Here is a 14,933-nt window from a genome sequence, read left to right as displayed (position 1 = left end):
TCATTTATGTTTAAAATCATGAGATTTTAAGAAACCACAATGACTGGCGGACCAGGTGGGGGGTAGGCTTTCGGCCTTCTACCCGGCCTGGGTACGGATCACGAGCAGTCCATGGATTCTAGGCATTATGGAAAAGGGCCTAAAGTTCGATTTCCACCATATTCCTCGGGACAAGTTTATGTTGACACCTGTTCGTTCCTCCTCTACAGAGCAGTTGGCGCTGGAGTCAGAAGTTCGGACAAGGACACTACAATGGGACGTTTTACACAATTCCTGTCGTCTAGGGGCTCACCTCGATAGTAAATTTTCACTTTCTGCGGAAACTACACATTCCCTTGTTTGGTGGACTCGCACTTCAAACCTACATAGGGGGGTCCCTTGGATAAATCATGTATCTAGAGTATTGACTACGGATGCTAGCCCTAAGTGATGGGGGGCTCACTTAGGGGAGGATTGGGTTCAGGGGCTATGGTCTCAGTCTGAGCAGGACTCATCCTCCAATCTGAAAGAGCTGTTGGCTGTAAAACACGCCTTAAAAAAGTTCCTTGTACCCCTACAGGGTCGACACGTCAGGCTGTTATCGGACAATCGGGTAACCGTGGCCTACATTAATCGTCAAGGAGGTACACGATCCAGTTCATTGATGAAGGTCGCAAATCATATTTTTCAGGTGGCCGAAGAACATCTTCTCTCTCTGACGGCTCTTCATATAAGAGGAAGTATCAATACCAAAGCCGACTATCTAAGCCGCAACAAACTCAAACAGGGAGAGTGGTCGCTAAATCCAGCCATCTTCAATCAGATCATTCAGATATGGGGTTGTCCAGAGATAGACCTTTTTGCCAACCGTGGGAACAAAAAATTACACCAATTCTGCTCCCTAAATCCAAGAGACAACCCATATGCTGTGGACGCTCTTCTGATATCATGGCACTTCAGTCTCGCATATGCCTTTCCCCCTCTAAACCTAATTCCATTAGTTCTGAGGAAGATTCGGGAGGACAGGGCCCAGGTTATCTTGATAGCCCCATTCTGGCCCAAGAGGTCATGGTTTCCTTGGCTGAGGAAGATGTCTGTCTGCCAACCATGGATTCTTCCAGAATTGCCAGATCTGCTCTCCCAAGGGCCAATCCTCCATCCACGAGTAGCCAACTTACATCTAGCGGCGTGGAATTTGAGAGGTCTTTACTGAGGGGGAAGGGATTCTCTCAGAATTTAATAAATACACTCCTTAAAAGTAGGAAACCCTCTACAACGAACATCTATGTTAGAGTGTGGAGAAAATTTCTATCATGTTCAGGGGCTCACATTGACCAGAAACCATGTATAAGCCAGATTCTTGAATTTTTACAAAAGGGTCTAGAGATGGGCTTGGCCACAAGCACTTTCAGAGTTCAAGTGTCGGCTCTGGGGGCACTATACAATCTTAACTTAGCCAGCAATCACTGGATATCTAGATTTTTCAAAGCAGTCACTAGGTCCAGACCAATCATTAAACAAAAGTTAGTTCCATGGGACCTAAATCTTGTACTCTCAGCCTTAACGCAGGCCCCATTCGAGCCTATTGATACCATCCCTGTAAAAATCCTTTCAATCAAAACAGCCCTCTTGGTTGCACTCACATCTGCTAGAAGGGTTAGTGATCTGCAGGCACTTTCCAGACATCCACCATACATGCAGTTCAGGGAGGATAGAGTAATCTTGAAACCCGATCCCCTCTATCTTCCAAAAGTGGCGTCAAAATTCCACAGGGTACAGGAGGTAGTCCTACCCTCATTTTGCTCCAACCCTGCTAATGATAAAGAATGTAAATTTCATTCCTTAGATATAAAAAGATGCCTCGTTAGATATATTTCAGTTTCAGATGCCTGGAAAAAAGATAACTCTCTGTTTGTAGCCTATCAAGGGGTGAGAAAGGGTCTTAGAGTATCTAAAAACACTCTAGCCAGATGGATCAGGGAGGCGATCTCTCTCGCTTATACAGCAGGTGGCAAAGAAGTTCCAGATGGTATAAAGGCACACTCCATGCGGGCCGTAGCATCTTCCTGGGCAGAGAGATCAGAAGTATCGATCGAAGACCTATGTAAGGCGGCCACATGGTCTTCTCCTTCTACCTTTCTTAGACACTACAGATTAGATCTGGGTAGTTCCTCGGACCTTAAGGTACCGTCACACTTAGCGACGCTGCAGCGATACCGACAACGATCCGGATCGCTGCAGCGTCGCTGTTTGGTCGCTGGAGAGCTGTCACACAGACCGCTCTCCAGCAACCAACGATGCCGGTAACCAGGGTAAACATCGGGTAACTAAGCGCAGGGCCGCGCTTAGTAACCCGATGTTTACCCTGGTTACCATCCTAAAAGTAAAAAAAACAACCACTACATACTTACCTACAGCCGTCTGTCCTCCAGCGCTGTGCTCTGCTCTCCTCCTGTACTGTCTGTGTGAGCACAGCGGCCGGAAAGCAGAGCGGTGACGTCACCGCTCTGCTTTCCGGCTGACCGGCGATCACAGCCAGTACAGGAGGAGAACAGAGCACAGCGCTGGAGGACAGACGGCTGTAGGTAAGTATGTAGTGTTTGTTTTTTTTACTTTTAGGATGGTAACCAGGGTAAACATCGGGTTACTAAGCGCGGCCCTGCGCTTAGTTACCCGATGTTTACCCTGGTTACCAGTGAAGACATCGCTGAATCGGTGTCACACACGCCGATTCAGCGATGTCTGCGGGGAGTCCAGCGACCAAATAAAGTTCTGGACTTTCTTCCCCGACCAGCGACAGCACAGCAGGGGCCTGATCGCTGCTGCCTGTCACACTGGACGATATCGCTAGCGAGGACGCTGCAACGTCACGGATCGCTAGCGATATCGTCTAGTGTGACGGTACCTTTACGTTTGGGAGAAGGGTGCTGGAGGCTATTATCCCCCCCTAATCTTCCTTACTTCTCTGAAAGTCTCTTGTTGTGCTGTCATGGCGACTGAATAAATACGTACGCTACTCACCTGGTAGCAGTGTTTTTTCAGGAGCCCATGACAGCACCCTTATATTCCCTACCCTATTCTTTTCTTGGATGATTCAACACCTTTTCGGGTTTTTTCCTTTAAATTTCCATGTTCACTTGCATAATAAAATGTACTTAATTGTATGCTGCATCTGTGTTACTAACCAAGGTGGTCCTCTAATGCTCTGGAACCAACTGATGCGGGAGAGAGGTGCCGCCCTTTTATGTCTGTAGGTTTCCTGTCCCTGAAGGGCGGATCCCCTCTCTCGTTGTGCTGTCATGGGCTCCTGAAAAAACACTGCTACCAGGTGAGTAGCGTACGTATTTTTTTCACAAAAATTTTTTTAGCCTCAATTTTTTCATTTTCACATGGGTAACAGCATAAAATGGATCCTAAAATGTGTTGGGCAATTTCTCCTGAGTACATCGATACCTCATATGTGGTCACAAACCACTGTTTGTGCACACGGCAGGGCTCGGAAGGGAAGGAGCGCCATTTGACTTTTTGAATGAAAAATTAGCTCCAATCGTTTGCTGACACCATGTCGCGTTTGGAGAGCCCCTGTGTGCCTAAACATTGAAGCTTCCCCACATGTGACCCCATTTTGGAAACTAGACCTCCCAAGGAACTAATCTAGATGTGTGGTGACCACTTTAAACCCTCAAGTGCTTCACAGAAGTTTATAACGCAGAGCCGTGAAAATAAAACATCATTTTTCTTTCCTCAAAAATAATTTTTTAGCCCACAATTTTTTATTTTCACAAGAGTAACAGGAGAAATTGGACCCGAAAAGTTGTTCTCCAGTTTGTCCTGAGTACGCTGATACCCCATATGTGGGGCGGGGGAACCACTGTTTGGGCACTCGTCAGGGCTTGGAAGGGAAGTAGTGACTTTTGAAATGCAGACTTTGATGGAATGGACTGCGGGCGTCACGTTGGAGAGCCCCTGATGTGCCTAAACAGAAGAAACCCCCCACAAGTGACCCCTCTTTGGAAACTAGACCCCCCAAGGAACTTATCTAGATATGTGGTGAGCACTTTGAACCCCCAAGTGCTTCACAGATGTTTACAACGCACAGCCGTGAAAATAAAAAATCATGTTTCTTTTCTCAAAAATGATGTTTTAGCAAGCAATTTTTTATTTTCACAAGGGTAACAGGAGAAATTGGACCCCAATAGTTGTTGCTGAGTTTTTCCTGAGTACACTGATACCCAATATGTGGGGGTAAACCACTGTTTGGGCACACGTCGGGGCTCGGAAGGGAAGTAGTGACTTTTGAAATGCAGACTTTGATGTAATGGTTTGCGGGCGTCACGTTGCGTTTGCAGAGCCCCTGATGTGCCTAAACAGTAGAAACCCCCCACAAGTGACCACATTTTGGAAACTAGACCCCCCAGGGAACTTATCTAGATATGTGGTGAGCACTTTGAACCCCCAAGTGCTTCACAGAAGTTTACAACGCAGAGCTGTGAAAATAAAAAATCATTTTTCTTTCCTCAAAAATTATGTTTTAGCAAGCAATTTTTTATTTTCACAAGGGTAACAGGAGAAATTGGACCCCAATAATTGTTGCCCAGTTTGTCCTGAGTATGCTGGTACCCCATATGTGGGGGTAAACCACTGTTTGGGTGCACGTCGGGGCTCGGAAGGGAGGGAGCACAATTTGACTTTTTGAATGCAAGATTGACTGGAATCAGTGGTGGCGCCATGTTGCGTTTGGAGACCCCTGATGTGCCTAAACAGTGGAAACCCCTCAATTCTAACTCCAACACTAACCCCAACACACTCCTAACCCTAATCCCAACTCTAGCCATAACCCTAATCACAACCCTAACCCCAACACACCCCTAACCACAACCCTAATCCCAACCCTAACCCCAACACACCCCTAACCATAACCCTAACGACAGCCTAATCTTAACCCTATTTCCAACCCTAGCCCTAACCCTAAGGCTTTGTGCCCACGTTGCGGATTCGTGTGAGATTTTTCCGCACCATTTTTGAAAAATCCGCAGGTAAAAGGCACTGCAGTTTCCTTGCGGATTTACCGCGGATTTCCAGTGTTTTTTATGCGGATTTCACCTGTGGATTCCTATTGAGGAACAGCTAAAACGCTGCAGAATCCGCACAAAGAATTGACATGCTGCGGAAAATACAACACAGCGTTTTCGCACAGCGGATTTGGTTTTCCATAGGTTTACATGGTACTGTAAACCTGATGGAAAACTGCTACGAATCCGCAGCGGCCAATCTGCTGCGGATCCGCAGCCAAATCTGCTGCAGATCCGCAGCCAAATCCGCACCGTGTGCACAAAGCCTAATTCTAACCCTAACCCTAGTTCTAACCCTAATTCTAGCCGTAACCCAAACCCTAACCCAAAGGCCAGGTTCACATTGCGCTAGCAGCAGCCCGTTCAGCACATACGCTAATGGGCTGCTGCTAGCGCAAGTGCCGACGTTTGCATCGCGCTAGCGCAGATAGAGCATCTGCTAGCTCTATCTGCGCTAGCAGTGACGGACCCGGAAACGCTGCAGCCCGCGTCTCCGGGTCCGTCACTCAATGACTGCACTTCCCTAGCGTACACCCATTGTGGGCGTGCGCTAGTGATGTGTCCGACATTGCTGTCAATGGCGGCCGTAACGGACTACGTTACACCGTGTTTATGCCGTGGTGTAACGTAGTCCGTCTAACGGACTGCTTAGACGCAGTGTGAACTAACCCTAACCCTAGTGGGGCAAAGAAAAAAAAAATTTTTTTATTTTATTTTTGTCCCTACCTATGGGGGTGATAAAAGGGGGGTTTATTTATTATTTTTTTTATTTTGATCGCTGTGATAGAACCTATTACAGCGATCAAAATGTACTTGTAACGAATCTGCCGGCCGGCAGATTCCTCGGGCGCACTGCGCATGCGCCCGCCATTTTCCAATGCAGCAGCGCCCGCCCATGCAGCAGCCGGATGGACACCGGGAGGCACACGGGAGGTCGGTAAGTATGATGCGGGGGGGGGGGGGGATCGGACAGTGGGGGGGAGGGGGACCGGACAGCGGGGGGAGCGAACAGGAGGACGGAGGGGAGCGGAGGACAGGAAATGACAGGACAGAGGACGGAGGGGAGGTGATCGGTGGCGGTGGGGGGGGGGCACATCGCGATCTCCAGCCATGGCTGATGCTATTGCAGCATCGGCCATGGCTGGATTATAATATAATATTTCACCAATTTTCATTGGTGAAATATTACTATCGCTCTGATTGAAAGTGAAAGTGAAACGTCACTTTCAACAGCCAATCAGAGCGATCGTAGCCACGGGGGGTGAAGCCACCCCCCGGGCTAAAGTACCACTCCCCCTGTCCCTGCAGATCGGGTGAAATTACAGTTAACCCTTTCACCCGGCCTGCAGGAGCCCAATCCGGCCATGACGCATATGCTGCGTCACAGGTCGGATTGGCACAGGTTTTCATGATGCATACGGTGCGTCATAGGTCGGGAAGGGGTTAAGAGGAATCTGTCAACTACTTTTTCTTATATAAGCTTTAGTCACCGCCATCAGGGGCTTATGAATGCTGTAGATAAGCCCCCGATGTAACCTGAAAGATATGAAAACAAGTTAGTTTATACTCACCCGGGGGGGTCCGGTCCAATGTGCGTTGCGGTCTGGCGCCTCTAATCTTAATGCAATGACGTCCTCTTCCTTGCTTCCTGTCGCGGCTCCTCGCGGTGACCGAAGCTCATATACGAAAAAGTAGGTGACAGATTCCCCACATATTCCCCACAGATTTCCCACATATCTACTTTAGGAGGGAGCGCCTGATTTTACTGTTATGGTTTGCAGGTGCCATGACCCACTGGGAGAGCCCATGAGTTGCCAAAACAGCAGAACCCCCCACAAGTGATCCCATTATACGAACTACACCTCTCAATGAATTAATCTAGGTGTGCGGTGATCATATTGACACCATGGGTGTGTCACAGAATTTATACTATTGGGCAGCCATGCGGAGAGACTCGGGAGGAACGGCGCGCTATTTGCCTATTCAAGTGAAGGGATCTGTGCACATATCAGTGTGTTTCCATGGACCTTGTGTCTGTGGGCAAAGCACGCTGACATGTCCATTTTTTAATGTCAGCACGGTCCACAAAACATCCAGCACACGTAAATATACATAACACACATGGATGTCATCCATGTGACACGCATTGGCGCCAGGGAAGAAGCGTTACAGTAAGCGCTGTTCTCCGGCGCCGGGTGTTGAACACTGCTCTCATTCTCCCCTGCTCTGCCGACGAAAGGCACTCGGCGCCAGGGAACAACGCTTACTGTAACACTTCTTCCCTGGTGCCCGTCCGTGTGGAACTGATTCAGAACACGCATGCCACACTTGTGCCGCAAGTATTTCAAACATGGACACTGACATCTCCGGTACAAGAAATATTCCGCTTGTGGTAAAATTGATAAAGCAGTTTTATTCCTTGGGTTAGCATTGTTTTTTGCCTTGTTTTTTTTTATGGTGTTCACTAAAGGGGTTAACTAGTGGGACAGTTTTATAGGTCGGATCATTACGGATGCGTGGACATTAGTGATGAGTGAATATACCGTATATTCTTGAGTATAAGCTGATCCGAGTATAAGCCGACCCCCCCTAATTTTGCCACAAAAAACTGGGAAAACTTAATGACTCGAGTATAAGCCTAGGGTTGGAAATGCAGCAGCTACTGGTAAATTTCAAAAATAAAAATAGATACCAATAAAAGTAAAATTAATTGAGACATCAGTAGGTTATGTGTTTTTGAATAACTATATTGAATCAGGAGTCCCATATAATGTTCCATAGAGTTCATTATGGCCCCATAGATGCTCCATATAACAATGTGCCACATATAATGCTCCATACAGTTCATTATGGCCCCATAAGATGCTCCATATACAAATATGCCCCATATAATGCTCCATGCTGTTCATTATGGCCCCATAGATGCTCCATATAACAATGTGCCAGATATAATGCTGCTGCAATAAAAAAAATATGACATACTCCCCTTCTCGTCGCTGCTCCTCAGCGTCCCGTCTCTCTGCACTGACTTATGGGGCCATAATCCACATTTGTGGAGCATTATACGGGGCAAATGTGTCTATGGAGCATCTTATGGGGTCATAATCTGCATTTGTGCAGCATTATATTGGGCATATTTTAATATGGAGCATCTTATGGGACCCATCATAAACTGTATGGAGCATTATATGGGGCTCCTGATTCAATATGGATATTCAAAAACACTTAACCTACTGATGTCTCAATTAATTTTACTTTTATTGGTATCTATTTTTATTTTTGAAATTTTCGAGTAGCTGCTGCATGTTTCCACCCTAGGCTTATACTTGAGTCATTAAGTTTTCCCTGTTTTTTGTGCCAAAATTAGGGGGGTCGGCTTATACTCGGGTCGGCTTATACTCGAGTATATACAGTAGTTCATTTCCTGATTAAGTGTCTTATTCCAGCTGGTAACATTGGAAGCCAATACCATGTGTCTATTTTGGTCCTAAACTTCAATAACATGGGGGCTAAGTAAAGAGTATTTAATACTTAAATTTGCGTGTGCCTCAAAGAGATGTAATTTGGAACATCTGATTTAGTTGCCAGATATCACTCGACAGGATAGTTGATCAGTATCGTAAGGCCCTAAAAACCCTTTAGGCTATGTGCACACGTTGCGGATTAGGCTTAGGAATTTCTGGTGCGGATTCTGCCTCTCCTGGCAGAAAACGTACCTGCGGATTTGTCGCTTTTTTTGTGCGGTTCCGCAGCGTTTTTTGTGCGTTTTTTACCCCTGCGGTTTTCTATAATGGAACTGGCACAAAAACGCTGCAGATTCGCAAAAAAGAAGTGACACGCTACTTCTTTTAAACCGCAGCGTTTCCGCAGCGGATTTTCCGCAAAGTGTGCACAGCGTTTTTTTTTCTCATTGATTTACATTGTACTGTAAATCAATTGCGGATCTGCAGCGTTTCTGCACCTCAAAAAATGCTGCGGATCCACAGAGAATCCGCAACGTGTGCACATACCCTTATACTAAAAATTATTAATTTGGTAGTATTTCCACTGTAAGTAGAAGGTCCACTGAAAATCATTGTCTTTTGTTTTTTTGTGTATATTTTACAAAGTTTAGTATTTTTACCCCGTAAGACAAAATTTTGTTATAGAAGTATGCAGTTCACCATGTGTTACTGTCATGCCGTTGCTGCCGCCGCCTCTCCCCACTGCAGCTCGCCGGGTGCGCGCGCGCGCGTCGCATTCAGCTCTGCGCGTGCGCACATCTGATTCCTCTGTTGGCGCTCTTTCCTGTCCTCTCCGTCATCCTGGAGGACTGTAACCCGAAAGTAGCTCCCATGCTGCTATGTAAATTGCTTCCTGCTGCTTCTCTGTGCCTGATGTTCATTTGTGTTTACAAGTGCTTCTGGCCACCTGTGGTCTCTGTGCGTTCCTAGCTCTCTGACTTTGGGTCTCCTCCCCCTCTGCAGTGCCTACCTGTTTCCTGTGTTCCTGCCTTGTTCCTTCAGTTCCTTTTCCTCTGCGGTACCTGCCCGGCTCCTATATCTTTTCCTTGCTCCCGTCAGCCTCGGTGTCTCCATATTGTCCTGCCAGCCTCCGTGCCTCTGTAGCGTTCCCATCTTCTCCCTTGTCTCAGTAGTTCCTTTCTGTTCCCTCTTTCCCTTTGTGCCTGCTGTGTTCCCATCTGATCTCAGTCGACCCTCCAGCTTCCGTGGCGATAGTCCCTCACGGACCTGCCCCTAACTCTCCCTGTATAGGGGGCGGTCCACCTGGTCAGCTCATCCGAGAGGGGTTCGTCATCACGGTCCAGTGGGTCCACTCTCCGTTTTTCACTGTTTGAATCTACATGCTCTAATAGGACTGCACTCGGGTGACATCCGAGTGCAGCCAGATTCTTACAGCGTCACAGTAACATCAGGCCATTGACCCCGCTGGAGTCTCCGCCACTCAAAAGGAGTTACTCTTTTTGCGTGAAAACCAGACTAGGATCATGTCATTTTTAAAGAATATGGAGTCTCGCCTAGCGGCTTTACAGCCTTCTGATCCTGGTATTGCTCCGCAGTTGGTTGCCCTTCAGCAGGAGCTAGGTCAACAACGGGACACTCGGTCCCATATTTTGAATTTTATGGCCTCCATTAATGATCGGCTTCTCTCCCTCCAGATTGTGGCCTCTGTTTCCACTCCTGTCTCTGCACCACAACCCTCGCCCCGACTTGCTAGACCTCCTCGGTATGGTGGGGATTCTAAAGCGTGCTGCGGCTTTCTTAATCAATGCCAGTTGCATTTTGAATTATCTCCGCTACTTTATCCTACCGACCGAGCTAAGGTTGCTTTTATAGTATCCCATTTGGAGGGTGAGACTTTGGCATGGGTTAATCCCCTCTGGGAGCGTGATGATCCTTTGGTCTCCCAACTCAATCCGTTCCTGGATACCTTCCGTAAGGTTTTTGATGAACCTGGTCGTCTGGTCTCTACCACTGAGTCCCTCTTTAACCTTTACCAGGGTACTCTCTCAGTAGCCCAGTAAGCCATCCGTTTCCGGACTCTGTCCTCAGACCTTGGGTGGAATAATGAGGCTTTGGTTGGAGCGTTTTGGCGTGGTTTGTCTTCACGGATTAAGGATGAGTTGGCGGGACAGGACACTCCCACCTCTTTGGATGATCTTATCTCCTTGGCCATACACATTGATCTGCGCTTTCAGGAGTGCACTCGTGAGCTTGCCAGAGAGAGGAGACCTCTTCGCCAGACCACTGTTGCTCGAGGGACTTCTTTTTCTCAAGCAGCCCCGGTGGCTTCTTCATCTTCTCCTGAACCCATGCAGGTCGATCGCCGTAAGTCTTCTGAGCAACGCCGCAAGGAGAGACTCGCACAAGGTCTTTGTTTTTACTGCGGCAGTGTGTTGTGAATTCTGTGGCTGAGTTCACTTCTGTGGTCACAAGTGGTATTGCAGTCTCTGGGCTTCCTCCCTCAGGTGTTTTGGTGAGCTCGTTGGCTGCCTTGCTATTTAGCTCCACCTGAGTCTGTCTTCCTTGCTCCTTGTCAATGTTCCAGTGTTGGATCTGAGCTACTGCATCTTTCTTTGGGCCTGCTGCTCTGCTAGATAAGTGCTTCTAGTTTGTTTTCTGTTTTTTCTGTCCAGCTTGCTATTAACTTTTGCTGGAAGCTCTGAGAAGCAAAGGGGTGCACCGCCGTGCTGTTAGTTCGGCACGGTGGGTCTTTTTGCCCCTTTGCGTGGTTTTCGTTTTAGGGTTTTTTGTAGACTGCATAGTTCTCTTTGCTATCCTCGCTCTGTCTAGAATATCGGGCCTCACTTTGCTGAATCTATTTCATTCCTACGTTTGTCTTTTCATCTTGCTAACAGTCATTATATGTGGGGGGCTGCCTATTCCTTTGGGGTATTTCTCTGAGGTAAGTCAGGCTTGTATTTCTATCTTCAGGCTAGTCAGCTCCTCAGGCAGTGCCGAGTTGCATAGGTAGTGATAGGCGCAATCCACTGCTGCTTATAGTTGTGTGAGGATAGATCAGGTACTGCAGTCTACAGAGATTCCACGTCTCAGAGCTCGTCCTATTGTTTTTGGTTATTGCCAGATCTCTGTATGTGCGCTGATTACTGCACGCTGTGTTGCCTGATTGCCAGCCATAACAGCAGTGCCTCTCATCTCTTACGCGCTTGTCCTCAGAAGCCGGGAAACGCATCCGCCTAGGACAGGTAAGAGAGGCCTTCCTAGGTGGTTATGATTCCTCTCCGCCTCTGGTTTTGTCTGTTATTCTACATTTAGGTTCCCGTCACTTTTCTCTGGAGGCTTATGTTGATTCAGGAGCGGCTGGGAACTTTGTTCAGCTCGAGGTTGTTAACAGGCTTGGGATACCTGTTAGACCCTTGGAGACTCCTAGACAAATAGCTTCCGTCGATGGTCAGCCTTTGCGGGAGACCGTCAACTTGGTTACGGAGGAAGTCGAACTTCAGATTGGAGCTCTTCATCGTGAGAAACTGGCCTTTTATGTTTTACCTTCTTTGTCTCATTCTTTCCTTTTGGGTCTTCCTTGGTTGAGAGATCACGAACCCATGCTGGACTGGCGTACTGGAGATGTTCTACGGTGGGGACAGTCTTGTCTGAACAGGTGCCTGCTTCCCGTCAAGCCTGCGTCCTCCTCTCGGTCTGCTTCGGAATCCGTGGGAATTCCTCCAGCCTATTGCGCTTTCTCGGACGTCTTTAACAAGAAGGAAGCGGAGATTTTGCCGCCGCACCGCTCTTATGACTGCCCGATAGACCTTGTTCCTGGTTCTACTCCACCTAGGGGTCGTATTTACCCATTGTCTCCTACCGAGACTCAAGCCATGTCCGAATATATTCAAGAGAATCTGGCCAGAGGCTTCATTCAAAAGTCTTCCTCACCTGCAGGAGCTGGGTTCTTCTTCGTTAAAAAGGACGGTTCTCTTCGCCCATGTATAGACTACCGGGGTCTCAACACCATCACGATCAAAAACAAGTACCCACTTCCTCTCATACCAGAACTCTTTGATCGTCTACGTGGCGCACGAATCTTTACCACATTGGATCTCAGAGGAGCTTATAATTTGATCCGTATCCGTTCTGGTGACGAGTGGAAGACTGCGTTTAATACCAGAGATGGTCATTATGAATATTTGGTTATGCCATTCGGTTTATGCAATGCACCCGCAGTCTCCCAGGAGTTCGTAAATGATGTTTTTCGGGATCTACTTTACACCTGTGTTGTGGTGTACTTGGACGATATCCTTGTGTTCCCTCCAGATCTGTCTACTCACAGAAGAGATGTACGGCAAGTACTTCAGCGTTTGAGAGAGAATCGGCTGTACGCAAAACTGGAAAAATGTGTCTTCGAACAGTCATCTCTACCCTTCTTGGGTTTCATCATTTCCGATGCTGGTTTGTGTATGGATCCGGGAAAAGTTTCTGCCGTGCTCAACTGGCCGCGTCCTCTTGGAGTGAAAGCAATTCAGCGATTTCTTGGATTTGCTAACTACTATCGGCAGTTTATTCCTCACTTTTCCTCTCTTTCAGCTCCAATCTCCTCCATGATTCGGAAAGGTGCCAATCCTCATCTGTGGTCGTCTGAGGCCGAAGCGGCTTTCCGGTCCATCAAGCAAGCCTTTGCCTCAGCTCCTATTCTTCATCGTCCAGTGGCCAATAAACCCTTCATCCTTGAAGTAGATGCTTCTGCAATTGGAGCTGGAGCTGTGCTCTCGCAGAAATCCTCTTCTGGTCGTCTTGTGCCCTGTGTTTTTTTTCTCTAAGATCTTCTCCTCCTCAGAAAAAAATTATTCCATCGGTGATAAAGAACTTTTGGCAATCAAGTTGGCATTAGAGGAGTGGCGGTACCTCTTAGAAGGGGCTTTACATCGTTTTATAATCTACAGCGATCACAAGAATCTGGCGTATATTCGTTCTGCGCAAAGACTTAATCCTCGGCAGGCCAGGTGGGCCTTGTTTTTCGCCAGGTTTGACTTCGAACTTCGTTTCTTGCCAGGAAATAAAAACTCCAAAGCCGACGCTCTGTCTACGTCATTCCAGGTGGTGGATTTGGAGGACGAGCCTGCACACATCATTGATCCTGCCAGAGTCATCACAGTTGCTCCAGTCTCTCTCACTTCGTTGCCTCCGGGTAAGACCTTTGTCGCTGAAGGGAACAGGAGACGTGTCTTACTTTGGGGTCACGCCTCCAAACTGGCTGGACATGTTGGTTTCAAAAAAACCTTTCGTTTGATCTCTCGTTTTTACTGGTGGCCAACGTTGTCTAAGGATGTCCAAAGTTTTGTCACCTCTTGTCCTTCCTGTGCCAAGAATAAGATTCCCAGGCAACTACCTTCTGGGCTTCTACATCCTTTGCCAGTACCTTCCACTCCGTGGCAACATTTATCTATGGATTTCATCACTGATCTGCCTCACTCTTCTGGTTCCACCGTCATCTTCGTGGTCATGGACCGTTTCTCCAAGATGGCTCATTTCATCGCTCTCCCAGGTTTACCTTCTGCTCCCGAATTGGCAAAGATTTTTGTTCACCATATTTTTCGTCTTCATGGTCTTCCTTTACATATTGTTTCTGACCGAGGTGTTCAATTCACCGCCCGCTTCTGGAGATCCCTCTGCAAATCTATGAACATTTCGCTTGATTTTTCTTCGGCCTACCATCCACAGTCCAATGGCCAGGTGGAACGTACTAATCAGACCTTGGTAACTTATCTCCGTCATTTTTCCAATTCTCATCAGAATGATTGGTCTGACTTACTGCCATGGGCTGAGTTTTCTTACAATAACCATCCCAGCGAAGCCACTAACAAATCTCCATTTTTTATCGTCTACGGTCAACATCCTGGTCTTCCTCTTCGGTTCCTCCTGTCTCTACTGTACCAGCGGCTGATCTTCTGTCTAGAGAGTTCTCCAGGGTCTGGCAGGAGACCAAGTCTGCCCTTGAGTTGGCTCAAGTTAGGATGAAGAGACATGCGGACAAAAGACGTCTTGATTCTCCTATATTCCATCCTGGGGACAAGGTTTGGGTTTCTTCTAAATTTATCCGTCTCAAAATCCCTTCACATAAGCTGGGTCCTCGCTATATCGGTCCATTCGAAGTTTTGTCTCGTATTAATGACGCTTCTTACAAACTTAAGTTGCCTGCCTCTCTGCGTATTTCTAATTCTTTTCATGTGTCTCTCCTTAAACCTGTAGTTTTTAATCAGTTTCATTCTTCTAACCTTTGTTCTCCTTCGCCTGTTTCCGAGGATGATGTCTTTGAAGTTAGGGACATTTTAGCCATGAAAAAACTTAGAGGGAGAACTTTGTTTTTGGTTGACTGGAAGGGTTTTGGTCCCGAGGAGAGGTCCTGGGAGCCTCGAGAGAACATTCG

The 14,933-nt window shown here is 47.4% G+C and overlaps 1 protein-coding gene across 9 annotated transcripts in view; it reads left to right on the top strand.

Annotated features, from left to right (window-relative positions):
• The window catches only part of ERMARD (ER membrane associated RNA degradation), a 591,898-nt gene that overhangs the window by 14,747 nt on the left and 562,218 nt on the right, over nt 1-14,933 (top strand). The window lies entirely within an intron of this gene.

Source organism: Ranitomeya imitator, chromosome 5 (assembly GCF_032444005.1).
Source record: "Ranitomeya imitator isolate aRanImi1 chromosome 5, aRanImi1.pri, whole genome shotgun sequence".
Lineage (NCBI taxonomy): Eukaryota > Metazoa > Chordata > Amphibia > Anura > Dendrobatidae > Ranitomeya > Ranitomeya imitator.
Note: the sequence above shows the minus strand (reverse complement) of the source record. Positions and strands in the feature narration are given on the sequence as shown.